An 18,042-nucleotide genomic window follows, 5' to 3' on the forward strand; every position below is an offset into this window, starting at 1 on the left:
TGAGGCCTTGATACATACAATTCCATAAAAAAATATTGCATGGTGACTTAATGTTCATGTGTGGATCTGCCTACATATGTACTAGTGATAAAATGAACCCATTCACCCAATTTCCCTTTGAGACCTTGGGAAGGGAGCAGAACGTTCTAGCATTTTAATAAGCAATACAGGGATGGTGATTTAGCAGGACAGGTAGCAGAAAATAAGGATACTCCCTGATAAATTGTCTCATACTTGTTGCCAAAGTCAAAGAAGGGCACAGGGGAAACAATTCTTCTCTGGCTCATAATTCAGTATGAGCCAGAGAAGAATTTCAGGTTTGAAAAGCCTGCTTCTCCTTTGAGGTGGACTTTACAAATCCTGATAGTTTTTCTTCAACCTGCAATATGGAGAAGTTCACCAGGATCCCTAACAGTAAGTGCCTTGACACAGCTCATCTGCTTGCCAGGTGCCCCCAGACAACAGCAATTTTCAAGTTTGTATATAATCTGCATGATTTATTCTGAAAGCGCAACTAGGTTTTCTCTGGAAGACGTGCTGGATGTTATTTATTTAATGGTTCATTTGGAGATGCATAAAATATTCAGTTCTGCTTCTATGTGAAATCAACAGTGAGAACAATCCACTTTCTAGGTTTTGTGTTTGTTTGTTTTTTAAATGAAATTTTATGGCCAACTTTTAGGTCTTTGTCCACAAAGCACACATTATTTGGCAGGGTATCTGAATTTAACAAATGGTGTCCTTTTCACAAGCGTGTTAAAATACTGTCAGTTTTCTGTGTATGGCATTAGTTCCAAAGGCAGGAAAGTGGGGGTAGGGAAAAGAATAAATTAAGCTCAACAATGTAGAAAAAGAAAAGTTTCCCTTTCTCCCAACAGTGTTAATCAGAAAAGGCTGAAATATAGAATATCATTTCTCTTGAATAAAACTGACAGAATATAAATCACTCTTAATACCTCCAGCCCTCCGCAAGAATACAGACGGCATAAGGCAGTCGCTGTTCTACACACACTTTGTATGCTTCAAAGCCTTCCGCTTTGTCTGGCAATTCTGAATAATAGAGGATCCTGAGCCATGTATATGAAACTTGGATTAATGTGCAAGATTTAATCTACAGTTTGCAAGGACCAGGCAAATTCCAAGGGAAATCAAGAGTTTAAGAAGTCTCTCTCCCAAACAGGAAATAGGTCTCAAGTCCAACTTGTAACATATTGCTTATGACACATTTCTTGTTCCAGGCCAATTCTCGCCTACCCCTGCCCCACCACAACTGAAATTAGTGTAGAATGAGAGGGGCCGGAGTTGTTCTATATTTGCATTACTTTTTCATTTTTATCCTTATTCTAAAGCCATACTAGGGTTGTTTATTTGAAGGGAGGGGGGAATAAATGAACAAATCATTGTAGTTTTTCCCCTGATCTTGGCTAGCACCATAACAAGGTGGCAGCTGTGGATGGGCCCAAGATTGTTTTCCACCAGGCTATAGAGGGGCAGCTGCTATCCTGTACTTCCATGAGCTTACCGGAGGCACTCTGAACAGCTTTTCCCATTTTGAGAAGCTCTGATCTATATCAGTTGACGAAAGAGTCACATAAGGGCTAAAGTACACATTATGTTCATGGCATAGCTGTGTCTTCAACTGAAGAGTTTTAAAACAAACAAAAACAAACAAATTACCTAACATGGAGAATAGGGAGTTCCATCATTTGGTCCCTGGGCTGGTCCCAGTATGGGTAAGACTCTCAACCCAACCACTTAAGCAGATGGGAAGTTTCCTAGTTCAGTTTGCAAGCATGTGGGCTATGATTCAGATTGGGACCACAGCATGGGGCAAAGGGTTTAAGCTCCCTATCAGAATTCCCTTCCAGTCCTGATGGGAGCACCCTATTTGCTTGTAATTCATTTTTAAAAACATCAATTCCCTTAAAAGCACAGCTCCATAGCTACTGTAGCCAGCGGCGGAGGAAGCATCTTGGGCACCTGGGGTGGCACACCCAGGGGTGGGGTGAACCACCCACAGGGGCGGGACACACAGTACCCATAGGGAGGGCTGGGGCAAGGCGTGGAATGCCCATACGGACAGGGCATGCCACGGGGCCTCAGCTGCCCTACAGCTGGGGGGAGGCAGCAGGCGGACAGCACGGAGCCTGCAGGAGCTCGAAACCCGTGGCTCGGGTGCGCTGCAACAGGCCCCGCATTGAGTGCTGCCTGCCATTTTGTCACCCCCATCAGGGTGACACCCAGGGCAGACCACCCCTCGCCCTCCCCTTCCTATGCCCCTGACTGTAGCAACTTATCATGCAGCTTGATCCTATTTCTGATGTGTGCCAAAACTGTTGCACTAGTGCATTATTGCGTTATTAGATTTCCTGTATTTCCCCCTAGCATCTGCCACTAATTAATGTGAAACTGCATTCAAAAAATATCGGAGCAGAAAGAAAATTTGGGTGAATTATTACGGATGGGTCCAGGATTTTTCTGGTGCTTATCTTATTTTGAAGGTGGCCAACAGGTGTTTACAAGTGTATTTTCTTTCCTTCCACAAAACATCTCTTTGGCTGGCTGCACCTGCAGCCTTCCCAGGTGCTTGCACATCAATTAAATCCCAGGGGAATATATCATGAGATAAAACATTTTTTGTATATCACAAAGTTCAGGCAGCTGGGGAGGCTGCTCAGGGCTGGTGAAATGTTTACTGGAAAGCGAAACACACAATGAGAAAGGCAAGCTCAAAACTGAAACTTAAAGGGGGAGAAACTTAAAGCTTCGTTAGCTGAAGAAGAAAACTTTCAAGAAACTGGGGCACAGATTCTGGACGTTACATGCGGTTCTACCCCACTCTCTATTTTTTGGCCAATTTGATGAAATCCTGATTGCAGGAGAAATCTCTTGATGCAAGCAGTCACAGATGAAAGACCTTCCACAGAGATTTTTTGGGAGACACAAAAGCCTTTACACGACAAAAAAGTAATTATTCTTCAAAGTTCCTTGAAAGAGGGAGTTTAAGGTATTTAATGATTAAAAACTTGATGTCCTTGAGTACAAGTCAGATAAAGGAATTAGCATGGACCTTAAGGCTGCCAAAATGACAAACATAAAGACTGCAATAATGAGTGTGCCTGAGGTGATTACATTTTCTAATTAGAAGAACACATGTCCCATTTAGGCGTGGTAATCTTGTTCTGCCTTTGACGTCATTTGGGTCGTCCTCAACTAGTAGAAGCTCTTGCAGTTTTTAAATAGTAAAGCTCATAGGCAGAAGGCAGAGTCAACTCCCAAAAATAAAAGGAAATGAACAGCACCAACCACATCTCTAAACATGAAGTGTGAAACTTCATGTCCAGGGTCCAAATGCAGCCCTGTGGGACTTCATTCACGCTACACTATGATACAACTTTAAATGGTCATGGCTTCCCCAAAAGAATTCTTGGAGCTGTGGTTTGGTTCAGAGTTGTTTGAAGACCCCTATTCCAGAGCAGTGAGAGATTTTACTTTCTTGGGCTCCATGATCACTGCAGATGGTGACAGCAGCTGCGAAATTAAAAGATGCCTGCTTCTTGGGAGAAAAGCAATGACAAACCTAGACAGCATCTTAAAAAGTAGAGACATCACCTTGCCAACAAAGGTCCGTATAGTTAAAGCTATGGTTTTCCCAGTAGTGATGTATGGAAGTGAGACCTGGACCATAATAATATAATAATAATAATAATAATAATTTATTATTTGTACCCCGCCCATCTGGCTGGGCTTCCCCAGCCACTCTGGGCGGCTTCCACAGAAACCAAAAAACACTAAAATATCATACATTAAAAGCTTCCCTGAATAGGGCCGCCTTAAGATGTCTTCTGAATGTCAGGTAGTTGTCCATCACCTTGACATCCGATGGGAGGGCATTCCACAGGGCGGGCGCCACCACCGAAAAGGCCCTCTGCCTGGTTCCCTGTAGCTTTGCTTCTCGCAATGAGGGAACCGCCAGAAGGCCCTCGGCGCTGGACCTCAGTGTCCGGGCAGAACGATGGGGGTGGAGACGCTCCTTCAGGTATACTGGGCCGAAGCCGTTTAGGGCTTTAAAGGTCAGCACCAACACTTTGAATTGTGCTCGGAAACATACTGGGAGCCAATGTAGGTCTTTCAAGACCGGTGTTATGTGGTCTCGGCGGCCACCCCCAGTCACCAGTCTAGCTGCCACATTCTGGATTAGCTGTAGTTTCCGAGTCACCTTCAAAGGTAGCCCCACGTAGAGCACATTGCAGTAGTCCAAGCGGGAGATAACTAGAGCATGCACCACTCTGGCCAGACAGTCCGCGGGCAGGTAGGGTCTCAGCCTGCGTACCAGGTGGAGTTGGTAGACAGCTGCCCTGGATACAGAATTGACCTGCGCCTCCATGGACAGCTGTGAGTCCAAAATGACTCCCAGGCTACGCACCTGGTCCTTCAGGGGCACAGTTACCTTATTCAGGACCAGGGAGTCCTCCACACCAGCCCGCCCCCTGTCCCCCAAAAACAGTACTTCTGTCTTGTCAGGATTCAACTTCAATCCATTAGCCGCCATCCATCCTCCAACCGCCTCTAGGCACTCACACAGGACCTTCACCGCCTTCACTGGTTCTGATTTGAAAGAAAGGTAGAGCTGGGTATCATCTGCATATTGATGGACACCCAGTCCAAACCCCCTGATGATCTCTCCCAGCGGCTTCATATAGATGTTAAAAAGCATGGGGGAGAGGACGGAACCCTGAGGCACCCCACAAGTGAGGGCCCAAGGGTCTGAACACTCATCCCCCACCACCACTTTCTAAACACGGCCCAGGAGGAAGGAGCGAAACCACTGTATAACAGTGCCCCCAGCTCCCAACCCCTCTAGACGGTCCAGAAGGATGTTATGGTCGATTGTATCAAAGGCCGCTGAGAGATCCAGCAGAACTAGGAAACAACTCTCACCTTTGTCCCTAGCTCGCCGGAGATCATCAACCAGTGCGACCAAGGCAGTTTCAGTCCCATGATGAGGCCTGAACCCTGATTGGAAGGGATCCAAATGGTCCGCATCCTCCAGGCATGCCTGGAGTTGTTCAGCAACCACACGCTCAATCACCTTGCTCAAGAATGGAAGATTTGAGACTGGGCGATAGTTGGCCATACTGGCCGGGTCTAAAGATGGTTTTTTAAGAAGCGGTTTAATGACCGCCTCGTTCAGCGGATCTGGGAATGTTCCCTCACAGAGGGAAGCATTCACCACCCCGCAGAGCCCATCGCCCAGCCCTTCCCGGCTTGCTTTTATTAGCCAGGATGGGCAAGGATCAAGGAGACAGGTGGTTGGTTTCATGCGTCCAAGCAGCCTGTCCACATCCTCGGGGGTAACGGATTGAAATTGATTCCATGCAACTTGACCAGACAGGGCTCTAGCACTCTCCCGCCCCAGACCTGCTCCCACAGTGGTGTCTAGCTCCTTCCGAATATGAGTGATTTTATCTGCAAAAAACTTTGCAAAATCGTTGCAGGAGATCTTGGGGTCTTTACAAGGCCCCGGTGGTAAAGGTGGTTCCGTTAAGTTGCGGACCACCTGAAAGAGTCTCCTGCTACTATTTTCTGCAGATGCAATAGAGGCGGTGAAGAAAGTCTTCTTCGCCGTCGCTATCGCCACTTGGTAGGCTCGACGTTGAGCTCTAACCTGTGTCCAGTCAGATTCGGAGTGAGATTCGGACCATAAAGAAGGCTGATCGCCGAAGAATTGATGCTTTTGAATTATGGTGCTGGAGGAGACTCTTGAGAGTCCCATGGACTGCAAGATGATCAAATCTATCCATTCTGAAGGAAATAAGCCCTGAGTGCTCACTGGAAGGACGGATCCTGAAGCTGAGGCTCCAATACTTTGGCCACCTCATGAGAAGAGAAGACTCCCTGGAAAAGACCCTGATGTTGGGAAAGATGGAGGGCACAAGGAGAAGGGGACGACAGAGGACAAGATGGTTGGATAGTGTTCTTGAAGCTACCAGCATGAGCTTGACCAAACTGCAGGAGGCAGTGGAAGACAGGAGTGCCTGGCGTGCTCTGGTCCAGGGGGTCACGAAGAGGCGGACACGACTAAACGACTAAACAACAACATTACAGAGCTGCAATTTGCAGAGTGGTTTAACAGTCAATCCCTCTTTCCAGCTAGTATGGCCAATGGTCAAGAATTTGGGGAGTTGTTTTCTCCCTGTCTCATAACAATAGATCTCATGGACATGCAGTGAAGCTGAAAGCTGGAAGATTCAGGAAATCTTCAAGACAAAAGAAAGTACTTTTTCTTGAAATGCATAGTTAAGCTATGGAAGTCGCTCCTACATTACAGGAGGTGGTGATGACCATCAACCTAGTTGGCTTTAAAAGAGGGTGAGGCAACTTCATGAAGGCAAAGCCATTGACAGCTATTACATAACTGCTATGCTCTGCCTTCAAAGATGGAGGCGGTAATGCCTCTGAAAACCAGTCGCCAGAAGCTTCAGAACAGGACAGTGCTATTGTGCTTGAATCCTGTGTGTTGGTTTCCCACAAGCATCTGAAAACAGGATGCTAGACTAGATGGTCCATTGGCATGATCCAGCAGGCTGTTCTTATGTCTTAGTCCAGCAATATGTGGGGGGCCACACAGAGGCGTAGCAAGGTCAGGTGGTACCCGGTGCAGAATTTTTTTGTCACTCCCTCCCCCCCCCATCGACGGCTCGGGGTAGGCCTGGGAATTGCGGGCAGGCAGCACACCAAATGTCACCTCCCTCACTGATGATACCCGGGGCGTTCTGCACCCTGCACCCCCCTTCCTACGCCTCTGTCCCCAACTCCAGCAATGGGAGGGCCACTTCTTCCCCTGGTCCAGTTCCACACACCATGTCCGTTTCTGTCTAAGGGAAGGACATGGGTGGGCTGCTGCTTGGCCAGAGCCTTTCCCAAACCATGGCACTGCAATGGAAGAAGGACATTGTATTTTCCTGGCATAGGCATCCACTCTAGGGTAGCAGGGTCCCGTGGGCCCTTCCCAATGATTTTCTTCTGGGGCACAGCCCCCTCAATATTTTCTCCCGCCGCCGCCGCTCCTGTCTGCCTTTCCAGCTGCCTCCCTACCTCAGTCTGCTGCCTCCCCCAAGCCTCATTCCTCCTTCTCCAGCATGGCACAGAGAAGCTCAGCAGCAGAGCAGGGGAAGGCGAGACACTGGAGGCAGGGCCCTACTGGGGTGGAGACATAAGGCCCTTGTGGGGCCAGTCCCAAAATTACTTGGCCCAGCCCAGTATACCTGAAGGAGCATCTCCACCCCCATCATTCTGCGCAGACGCTGAGGTCCAGCGCCGAGGCCCTTCTGGCGGTTCCCTCATTGTGAGAAGCAAAGCTACAGGGAACCAGGCAGAGGGCCTTCTCGGTAGTGGTGCCTGCCCTGTGGAACGCCCTCCCATCAGATGTCAAAGAGAAAAACAAGTACCTGACATTCAGAATACATCTTCAGGGAAATTTTTAATGTATGACATATTAGTGTATTTTGGGTATTTGTGGAAGCCGCCCAGAGTGGCTGGGGAAACCCAGCCAGATGGGCAGGGTACAAATAAAATATTATTATTATTATTATTATTATTATTATTATTATTATTATTACTGTGGGGACAGCCTGAGCACTGGTGAGTGCCTGGCCAGCTGACCCAGGCAGAACAAGCACATGTCCATGCCCATGTCACCACTGGCTGCTGACACAATGGCCCGATCTCTGGCTCGGAAGGAGGGGGTGAGGGGCTGGGGTGAGGCAAAGCGGGCCTGCCCCCCCCCCCCCGTTTCACTCAGGTTGGTGCCACAACCTCCTGGCACATGTGGGGAATGGATTCCCCATGGAATTAACATACCATGACTTTGACTGTGGCCTCGCCTTCTTTTGATATCCACAGCTGCCTATGTGGCCCACTTGTCCTAGGACCTGGGAGACAGAAAGGAAAATAAAAACAGAGGAAGAGGTTACAGGTGGGCAATGTCTGGGGAAACTGTTTGTTAAGCTGTTTCCCAGGTGCTTGGAGGGCGTGTTGCGAGGCATCTGGGTATTCGCAGTAGAAGCCAAGCCCTGGCTCTGTGGCTCACCTAAATGGAGGGGATTCTGTTCCTGGGTAGCTGACAGAACCCCTCTTGGCCACATGCCCCTGGCGATGTCAACTGGACTACTGAGCCTAAGCCCAGCCCAGCTTCTGGTCCCCCACCAAGTGCCCCCTTCTATTTTTTTTTTTAATATTTTTATTACATTTTTCAGATACAAAATCAGAGATATAAGAAAGAAACAAGAATAAAAGAAAGAAAAAAGAAAAAATCCAACTTTCCAAAGCTTTTTTATACAACCAACTGGACTTCCCCACATCTCCCTCACCCTGCATTCTTTACAATAAAAATATCAGCAAATTATTACCTTGTTTCATGTCTTATTTTGTACCTTTCAGATATTATATTTTTAGATTTAAAATACTTTTTATCAATTACTTGTACCTTAAATTAAACATAATATTACTTTAAATTTCAACCTTTTCTTACTTATAACTTAGTTTCCTGTTTCACCAAATCTAATTGCTGAAGCTAAAATTTCCAAATCGTGTAAATTCTTAACATTCATACAACTTGTAATATTTTTGTAAATAGTCCTTAATTTTTTTCCAGTCCTCTTCCATTGTTTCTTCTCCCAAATCTCGGATTCTGCCAGTCATTTCAGCCAGTGAATTCCACTATGAGAGCAGGATGCTGGACTAGCATCACTGGTATGATCCAGCAAGCTCTTCTTATGTTCTTAAGACCTGCTTGTGGATCTCCCTCAGCCTTCCATCCAGCTCTGGTCCAAATCTGCCCTAACTTGCATCTCAATACCTTGGTAACTACACTCCTGAAAGCCCAGTGCTGATACTTCCCTAATTCAAAGCCCCACTGACAGCCCCCACCCCACCCTGCCATCACAAACTCCTTCTCCAGAGGTGCAGCGGGATTTCCCCCCCCACTCCTTCCTAAATATTTTTCTTCCTGTATGGAATGACTGACTGTGCTGAGCTGCGAGATTCATGTCATATGTGTTAATTCCACATCAAGCTATCCAGCCAACCTAAACAAGTGCCCCCTTCTAGAACCCACCGCTCTTAACCGACTCTCACCTGCCTCCCCCCCAACATTCACACTTCCCTTTCCAAGCCTCCTCCAATCTTCCGTCTCCACCAGAATTCCCCTCTCTCTCCCTTCCCCCCTCCCTCCCTGTTTGACATTCCCTTAGGAATTCTAATAACATCACCTCAATTGCCATATTGAAAAAAACAGAGGAAGAGGTTACAGATGAGAAATGTCTGGGAATCCCAAAGTCTAAAGGCAGAGACCCTGGTTTATGTCTCGCAGCAGGACTCAGGATCCACCCTGGACCTCAACCTTTCCTGGTTCCCTCCCTGTGTCAGATTAAAGATTGTAAGCCCCTTGGGGCAGGGACCTGTTTCTCAAGGGTCACATGCAGCGATGGTGCAAAGAATACAAAAGAAATCTCACTAGGCTCCTGCCCTGTGCAAGCCGAAGCCCGCTAGATGCCTTTACCTTAAAAACAAAGGCTGTGTACACACCATCCATTTAGGGCAGGGGTAGGCAACCTAAGGCCCGGGGGCCGGATGTGGCCCAACTGCCTTCTCAATCCAGCCCGCGGACAGTCCGGGAATCAGTGTGTTTTTACATGAGTAGAATGTGTCCCTTTATTTAAAATGCATCTCTGGGTTATTTGTGGGGCCTGCCTGGTGTTTTTACCTGAGTAGAATGTGTGCTTTTATTTAAAATGCATCTCTGGGTTATTTGTGGGGCATAGGAATTCGTTCATTTCCCCCCTCAAAATATCGTCTAGTCAACACATGGTCTGAGGGACAGTGGACCAACCCACAGCTGAAAAAGGTTGCTGACCCCTGATTTAGGGCTCCTGCAGCATGAAAAGGGGCTAAGTCTGCAGGGCTGCATTACTGATAGACAGGGACTTGAACCTTAGAAATGCAATTGGCAGAGAGGCCTCTGTGTGAGGTCCTTTCCCCTGCTCTCCTTGAGAGAAAGAAGCATATTGTGTTCCCCTCTCATTTCCTTGGACCCTTGGACCCTTGTAGTGAAGCCTTAGTTTAGGGGGGATTCATTTGCCCGCTTGCCCAGGACCGAGGAGAGCACAAAAGCACCAAAGAAGCAACTTCCTCTTCAGAGAAAAGAGTTTATTGAGATCTGCGCAGAGGCTGCCAGTGGAATCACTTCCAAAGACTGGCCGCAATACATGGCATTTGGCAGGCATTCTTATACTGAAGGTACACCTTTCCCTTCACCAATCACCACTCGCCAACCAAGCATTTTACCTTAAGAGGATAATCACATTAAGCAAGTTCCTCACCTATTTCCTTGTCTTATTTGGTGAGCCTTTTCCTTGTGCCTACGTGGCTTCTCCTATTATCTACTTGACCAGTGTCACAAGCCAAACCTGTTTAAGCAATCTATATTGGAATCTAAAGCCAAAGCTGCTCAGGCAATCTGTATTGCAATCTATATTGTGACAGGGCTAAACCCTCCCTTCCTTCAGTAGGACCCTTTTAGGATGCAGACATGCCTCTTCCACAGGTGCCTGGGGTTGGTTATCACGTAAATATCCGAATTGCTACAAAAGTTGGGTGCCACCCCTACACTCTGCAAGATGGCAGGGGGGGGGGGGTCCAGGCAGTCACCCAAGATCCATGTTCCTTTGGAGAGCGGAGACACGGCAGAGAATGTCATAGCTCTAAGAAAGACGGTTTGTTCACCCATTTGCACTTTCCGTCTGCATGGAGGGAGCCTGCATCTGACAGCATGGTCCTGTCAGGAGGGGCTTGTCCCCCACAGCAGGGAAGCCCTGGAGTCCCAGGCATCTCTCCCAGGCTATCCGATGGGCCATCAACCCCTTTTGGCATGTTCCTGTCTCTATATCAGGTGAGCCCCTGACTTGGAAATAAATCTGAGCCTATACTTTCCCACTGACTTCCAATCTTTCCTTCAATACTCCAGATCATCAAAATCCTACCATTTATTAATCTCTGGGGTTTAGGGGTGTCCTCTGCAAATCCATAACAGTATTTTGCCTGCATAGCTTTTACTGCTACTGTTGCTATGAACCAGTGTATGATAATAAAGTAAGGAATGCTTATTTTTAAACTTCTCAGCTTGTGGTCTGATTCTTTCTGAAGACCTCATAGCTGGACTTCCTCCAAACAAGGTTTTGCAGCCAAATTCCTAAGCTTTCAGTTTTGCTGTCAAGGAGGGGATTTTAAACCTCTGTTAATCTCACATTTGTGGGTATCTGGAGGGATAAATTTCCATTAACGTATACTCTTCTACCTGTTAAAACCAATTCACACAGTGGCAAGATCTTGAAACTTTGGGAAATTCTCTTGAAAATGAACTAGAACATGTTTAGGAACAATGAGGCTGTAGGTTGACATTTAACGGAATGACCCCGTGACTTCAAGGTGTGATGTGTACACAGCCTTAGAGTTAAGAGAATAGAGGCATGGAAAGGCCATATTGTTCAACCTAGTAACCAACCAGATACTCACAACAGTAAATATAATCTGGGGACCGCAGCTGAGGACCTGCCAAGCTATCAACAGCTGTGGACAAGTCAAGCCAGTTAGCCAAGTCACATGCACCAGTGAAGGATGATGCCAATACTAATAATAATAATAATAATAATAATAATAATAATAATAATAATATTTCTATGCCACTCCCCTCCTATGGGCCTCAGGATCCTCCTACCTTCACAGTTCCTATTCATGCTGAGTGATGGGCAAGTATCCTGGCAAGAATCTCACCATCATCTGACAGGCATCACTCTTGCAGGGCACTATAAGGCTTGCTTGCAAAGTGGCACTTTGTGACATCATCTGGCAAACAGCTGGGGGTGGCTGCTGGGTTGTCAGGGAGCTGAATTAAGAAAAATAAAACCAACAGAGTCAAAGGGTGCTGGGATGAAGCCAAGGTGGGTCAGGCCAGGGTGTGATGTTGGGGTGTCTAGTTTGCCTCCCTGATGTCAGGATTGAAGAACCTTCATATAAGAATCTGCCGCTGTCTGAAGAGCACATTCTAGCAGAGGCTGAAGAGAGGGAGGAGGGAGAGAATGGAATGCAGGTTGCCAGGGAAACAAGCAGACAGGAACTAGGTGTAGTAGGGTCGGGTGATAGAGCGAGGGAACCTGCAGAAAGTGACAGCTTGTCAGAAAGGGAATCTGAACCAATCAGGCACAGACTTCACTGGAGGGGAGGCCTACAAGAGAGTCAGAGAGAGAAGGAGCACAAGAAGAAGACATACTTCCGTTGCTTCTTCCGTAGTAAGAGAAAGGGAAACCAGAGCCCAGTTGAGCCATCTTAGGCTGTTCTGGAGGCTGCTCAGGAGCGAGCTGCCAGACTTTCTCTTTGTTCTTTGCAATAAATCATCCTTTTTAATTAGCCACACTTGTGCGTTTTAAGTGCCGCTGACACCCTTGTTCTGCATCTTGCTCCTCCGCCTGTTCCTTTAGCTGTTTGATAGAATCATAGCATGGCAGAGTTGGAAGGGATCAAAAGGGTCATCTAGTCAAACCCCCAGCAATGCCAGGATCCTGCCCACAGCCAGCCCTGGCTGGGCTCCAAACTCTGACCATCTTCTTACCAGCCAGATGCACAGAGTGGAGATAGGGGAGAGAGAAACAGTTTGCTCTCTCTGTCTCGGGACATTGATCCAAGAGCCACACCATGCAGCCCTGTCAATCTCTCAAGGGCCATCAGACGGACGCGTAAGGGAGTTTGTTTTCTCCTGCTCCAGAGCCCCTCAGGACCTGAAGCCATGGCTTCAAGTTACAAGAACTTTCTGATACTAAGAGCTGCTTGACAGTGGGAAGAAATCTCTCGGAAGGCGGTAGACTTTCTTTCCTTGGAGGTTTCTCAGCGGAGGTGGGATGGCCACAGCAGCGGAGCAAGTTGATCAGGTGCCTGGGGAGGCGTGCGTGCCCTGTGCCAAGGGGTGGGGCCAGCTGCCCATGGGGGTGGGGCCAGCTGGGACAGGACACTCTGCAGGGCCTCCAAGGAGTCTGCCTGCCTCCTCCCACTCAGCCCCCCCCAGCTAAGGGGGAAGCAGCGGGCAGACCATTTGGGGCAGGCAGCGTGGAACCTGCATGTGCCCAAACCCCACCGCATCACTCCCAGGAGAGATGCGTGGTTTGGGCGAGCTGCAGCCCTCGCAGTGAGTGCTGCCCAGCATTTTGTGACCCCCCTCAGTGATGACACGAGGGGCGGACTGCCCCTACTGCACCCCTTCCTCCGCCCCTGGGGCCACATGCCCCCCCCCCCAGCACTGAAGTACAATAAGACACATATGCCAATAATGTTTTAAGAGGTGCCCTGGAAGTGTGATCCCTTTGAGCTCGAGAGATTTAATATCACAGCTTCGAGTGCGTAAAAAAACATGCTGACACATTTTCCTCCCACTCTGAGCAGCTGCTGGCCTTATGGAATTAGGTAATGCATTGGTCAAGCCTTGTGCTGAACCACTTCATCAGAAAAAGCCCAGCGCTTGATTGTTTTCACAATCCCCATTGCTGCAAAGCTGTGCTCTTTACAAACAGATCGCCTTGGTGGGTCTGGTGAGATCAGAGATCAGCTCAGGAAAGAGTAAGGGAGATCATGCTAACAACATTTACTGCATGTCAAAGACTCCATGACACTCTTTGGGAACACCAGCAGAATGCATGTGATGCAGAACAGCACTGATTCAGTACTGTTCACTTCCTCACTTATCCTCACTAGTCTTGTTCGTTTCCTTTTATATCTGTTTAAGTAGAATCTGATTGACTGTTTGGCTCACTTTCAAACCCTCAAATGCTTTGAACTGCATGGCTACTTTGCAACACCAGGATACAAGATCTCTCGAGGCCTCTGCAATCGGTGCCCCCACCTGTTGGTTCCAAGGGCTGATCTTCATGCACTGAAGGGATTTTTGTCATTATAGATAGAGGGGAAAGTGTGAGAGAGAAACATAACTGAGTGCTGCATTGCAATTCCAACTCCTGCTTAAAATAGCACAGAAAATTGGAGTGTTTCTCTAAGGCTTCATTCTATCTTCCTGACATTTTGTTACCTGTTAATTTTTGTGTTTTATATGATCTTTCGCATGATGTAAATGCCACTTCTGGAAATTTAGCAGAATCTAGTGGAAGTGTAACACTCATTTCTGTGTTGTTTCCAGAAAGAAAAAAAATCCATTTGCACCCCTGGAAGCCTGGAATATCACATGATTTGTGTGCTGTAAGTTTCCCACAATTTTCATGAATCAAGCCCCCCCCCACTCGTATATGGTATGTGGATGGTATTTTTTAAATATTTCCTGGTGAATCAAGGGGGGGATGGAAGTGAGTGTGTGTGGAAACGGTGGGGGAGTGGCAAGACATCTGATGACATTTGTTGCTGTGTTGGGCAACTCCCACTGATGTGAAGGAAATTCAGCACAGTTTGATGGTATATTGATCAAAAAGCCACAGTTCCAAAGCTCAGCAGGTACTGCAGTGGAAAAAGCAAGTTAAAGATCAGGGCAGAAATGCTAGCATTATAACCAGTAAAACAACAACAACAACACCTAATGAAATAAACCCTATGCCTGAATGTAGCATTCTTCAGGATCTGAATTTGCTCATGGAAGAGTTTGGCTTCCTCCATTTACAGGACATACGGCTGCTGCCAACTTCTCTCTCACTGCCAATGGATCTGCCCACTAATACCTGAGAACTTTCTAACTGGGATTCAGGGCTGTCTCTACCATGAGACAGAGTGAAGTGGTTTCCCCAGGTGGCAGGCACTGGTTGGCAGGAAATGTGGCAAAGTTTTTGAGGACAGAGTGGTGTGTCTGCCCAGCATCCTCTAAGCTGGCCTGCTGCATAGAATTGCAGAGTTGGAAAGTGTGGGATGTGAAACACATAGCAGTCAAGTACAAATTCGTAGAATGGATATGCTAGGAGATGCTCTGTACCAGCCAGGAGAAAACTTCCTGTTTCCTCCTGAACTGAGGCAGACTTCTCTCTGCATGTGACTAGAGGAGGGTGTGGTCTAATCTGACTCTCTCTGCCTGGGAACAAGAGCAAGGCAGGGAGCACACCTCTTTGTCTTTCAGTTCTTCTCCATTTTATTTTTCTATGTTTTTCTTATGGGATAGTTCCACATGTGTATATACTTTTGTAACATAAGTCTGCCTTCAGGGATCTAACTGTGAACTGAATGAATGTGAGTAAACTACTTTTATATTGACTTTAATAAGATTGTTGTGTTTATTCCTTTTTAAGAGGGACAAGAAGGGATCTTACCAGGAATCCTTATTTAGAGACAAAAACTAGCCTGCAACAAGCAAACCGCTGTGTGTTTAAAAAGGGAATGTTTAGATGTAGAACTTGCTAATGCAAGTTAGGAGGGATATCATTAAACAATATACCCTCTCCTGCCCCTCTGAACATTCCCACAGAAAGGACCCCACGGGTCGTCTAGTCCAACTGTTTGCATCACATGAATCCTGTCCACAGCCATCCCTGGTTGGGCTTGAACCACCAACTTTCTGGTTAACAGCCAGACAAACTGACCCACTATGCATGCAGTGAAAGACTCTGACCTGTCCGTAACACTGAAATAATATTCCATTGCCTGCCTGATAGTTTCTCTTCATGGAATGGATAGATATGAGGCACTATCATGTCCACCTCAGATGGCAAAAATGTATTGGGCTCACTCTGCTCAGATTGGTCACTGGGAACATATAAGATTGATTTGACTGTGTTTTAGTCTAGTTCTGAGTTCTGTGTTTCTGAGGCTTACCAATAAGGACTTAAACTGGGGCAGGAACCTTTTTCAGCTCAATTGTCATGTTTCCTTCAGGAGTTTAATCATTCTGATTAGCTGTTTCAATTTTCTGTTACTTTTAATAACTCCAGACTTAATATTGTTTTTACTAGATTTTATGCTATTTGTTTTACATTATTTCAAGCCGCCTTGGAATCCCGTGATGGAGGACACTATACACATTGATTAAACAAACATGTAGAGGAAACACTTAATCTCATTTTGGAATTATCAGGTGCAAAACAAGTCATGCAAAAATAAGATTGTGTAGCCACTGTTAGAGCAAGAAAGTGGCTGTTTGGGGCACATACAGAAAAGATCCCACCGGTTTTGTGGCTGTGAATACCATTAAAAGCAGCATCTCCCAATAATTTGGGGAGAATGGAAGGTTCACAGAGTGCAGGATGTAGGGCAGGGCAGGGAGATAATAGTCCCAATTCTCTTTCTCCATCTGCAAAAAGAAATAAGAAACCATACCATTTGCTCCAGCCAAACTTTTTTAATTGCATGTTTTGAGGTCTTTATTCTAAAGGGACCATTTAAATGTGAGATTTCCTTGCAAGAAAAAGAGTAATCATGATAAATGCATCCTTCCCATTATTATTTTTCCTCGTAACTCCTGGCCTTATCCATGCACAAGATCTTTGCAGAGGCCTGAAAATATGGCAGGGTTGCAATGAGGGGTAGGCAAGCAATGAGTGGGGCAGAGAGAGAGAGAGAGAGAGAGAGTCTTGAGGACTCATAGGCTGCAATTTGTGGGCTTCAACATCTCAAAAGTTAGTCTCTGTGGATGTTTGGAATATAACCACCATTCTTAGAGTACATCGGCCCTTCACAATGAATGCCACATTAATACAGTAATGAGGCAAGCAGGGATGGGGCCTGATGCTAAGTCTGTATGTAAGAAGAAATCTCCTAGCATTAAAACCACAAGGCAAAGCCGTTTCCCCTAATTGCAAACCTACCTGCATGCAGTGGAGCACCTGCCAATGGGAGCAAAATGGTGCCACTCAAAAATAAAGCAGGGGTTTCTTTCTACATAGCCTACATGGGGAACCCTCTAAGTATGCAGTATATAAGTTTGCAAATCAAAAGGAAAACAAGATCAGCAAATAAGCAGCTTGACAGGTGCCTGTGATTTTCCAGGGTATATTGAATGTTTAGGTAGCATTAAGGGGAAACAGAAGGAGTGGGAGATTATTTTCTGATTTAAACTATCCTTAATTTTTGAATACTCAAACCATATCCCCATGCTTTATTCACGTATTGACAGATAAACATAAAACCCATCAGGTGTTTATTAAAGCTAGAATTATCGCCTGTTATGACTTCTTCACCCATCAAGATGACTAGAAGCTAATGATGAGGAAGCTGCATTGGATGCCATAAGGTCATGGAAGCTTGGATTTTGTGCAGTGGGCAAGACTCTCACGGGATTTGCTGTGTGGGTGGGGGTTTTGCTTTCTACTTGCAAAGCTGCTGGGCATCAGCGTTTGAAGCACCACTTCTGAGCCACTGTGAACCCTTCTCTGTGGTGCCTGCGATGCCTTAGGCATTTGGCCCCTTATTATTCCTGGCATATATATATATATATATTTTGTACCCTCATTAGGCTTAAGAGGCCCCATCAGATAAAAATACGATTTCCAAATCAGCCTGATTGAGGCAATCAAGCTGCTTGCACAAGGCTTTTTAAAATCCTTCATTAGCCTCAAGGATCCCTTTTTATATGAATGCTGCAGCCAAGGAAACTCATTGACCAACTCACATCGACCCTAAAGAGCCAAAATGATGGGCTGAAAGGGTTCAGAGATGGTTATGCAGACTGGAAACTATGCCAGTCAAACCACTGGAATTGTTTTGAATGTGTTCATCAGAATACACTTCCTTTAGATCTGCATATCCATAACTTGATCTAAAACTGCTGGGTTTACATAGCCTCCAACATTTCACAGATGAAAATAGGGGTGTATTTGCAATGCTCTTAAGATGTTACAGCTTATTGATCTTGCAGAACATGGCTGGGGTTGCATCAGCTAGCAGTAGGGGGCAGGAAAAGTGTAGATAAATCCCATTGCTTAAGTACCAGGGTGATGAGGAGTAGTCATCACTGAGACTGTGCCCAGGCCCAGGCCCTTCAATAAAGTCAGCCCACCCAGGGCCAACCCA

The sequence above is a fragment of the Podarcis bocagei genome (genome assembly GCF_964188305.1).
Source record: "Podarcis bocagei genome assembly, chromosome: 15".
Taxonomy (NCBI): Eukaryota; Metazoa; Chordata; class Lepidosauria; order Squamata; family Lacertidae; genus Podarcis; species Podarcis bocagei.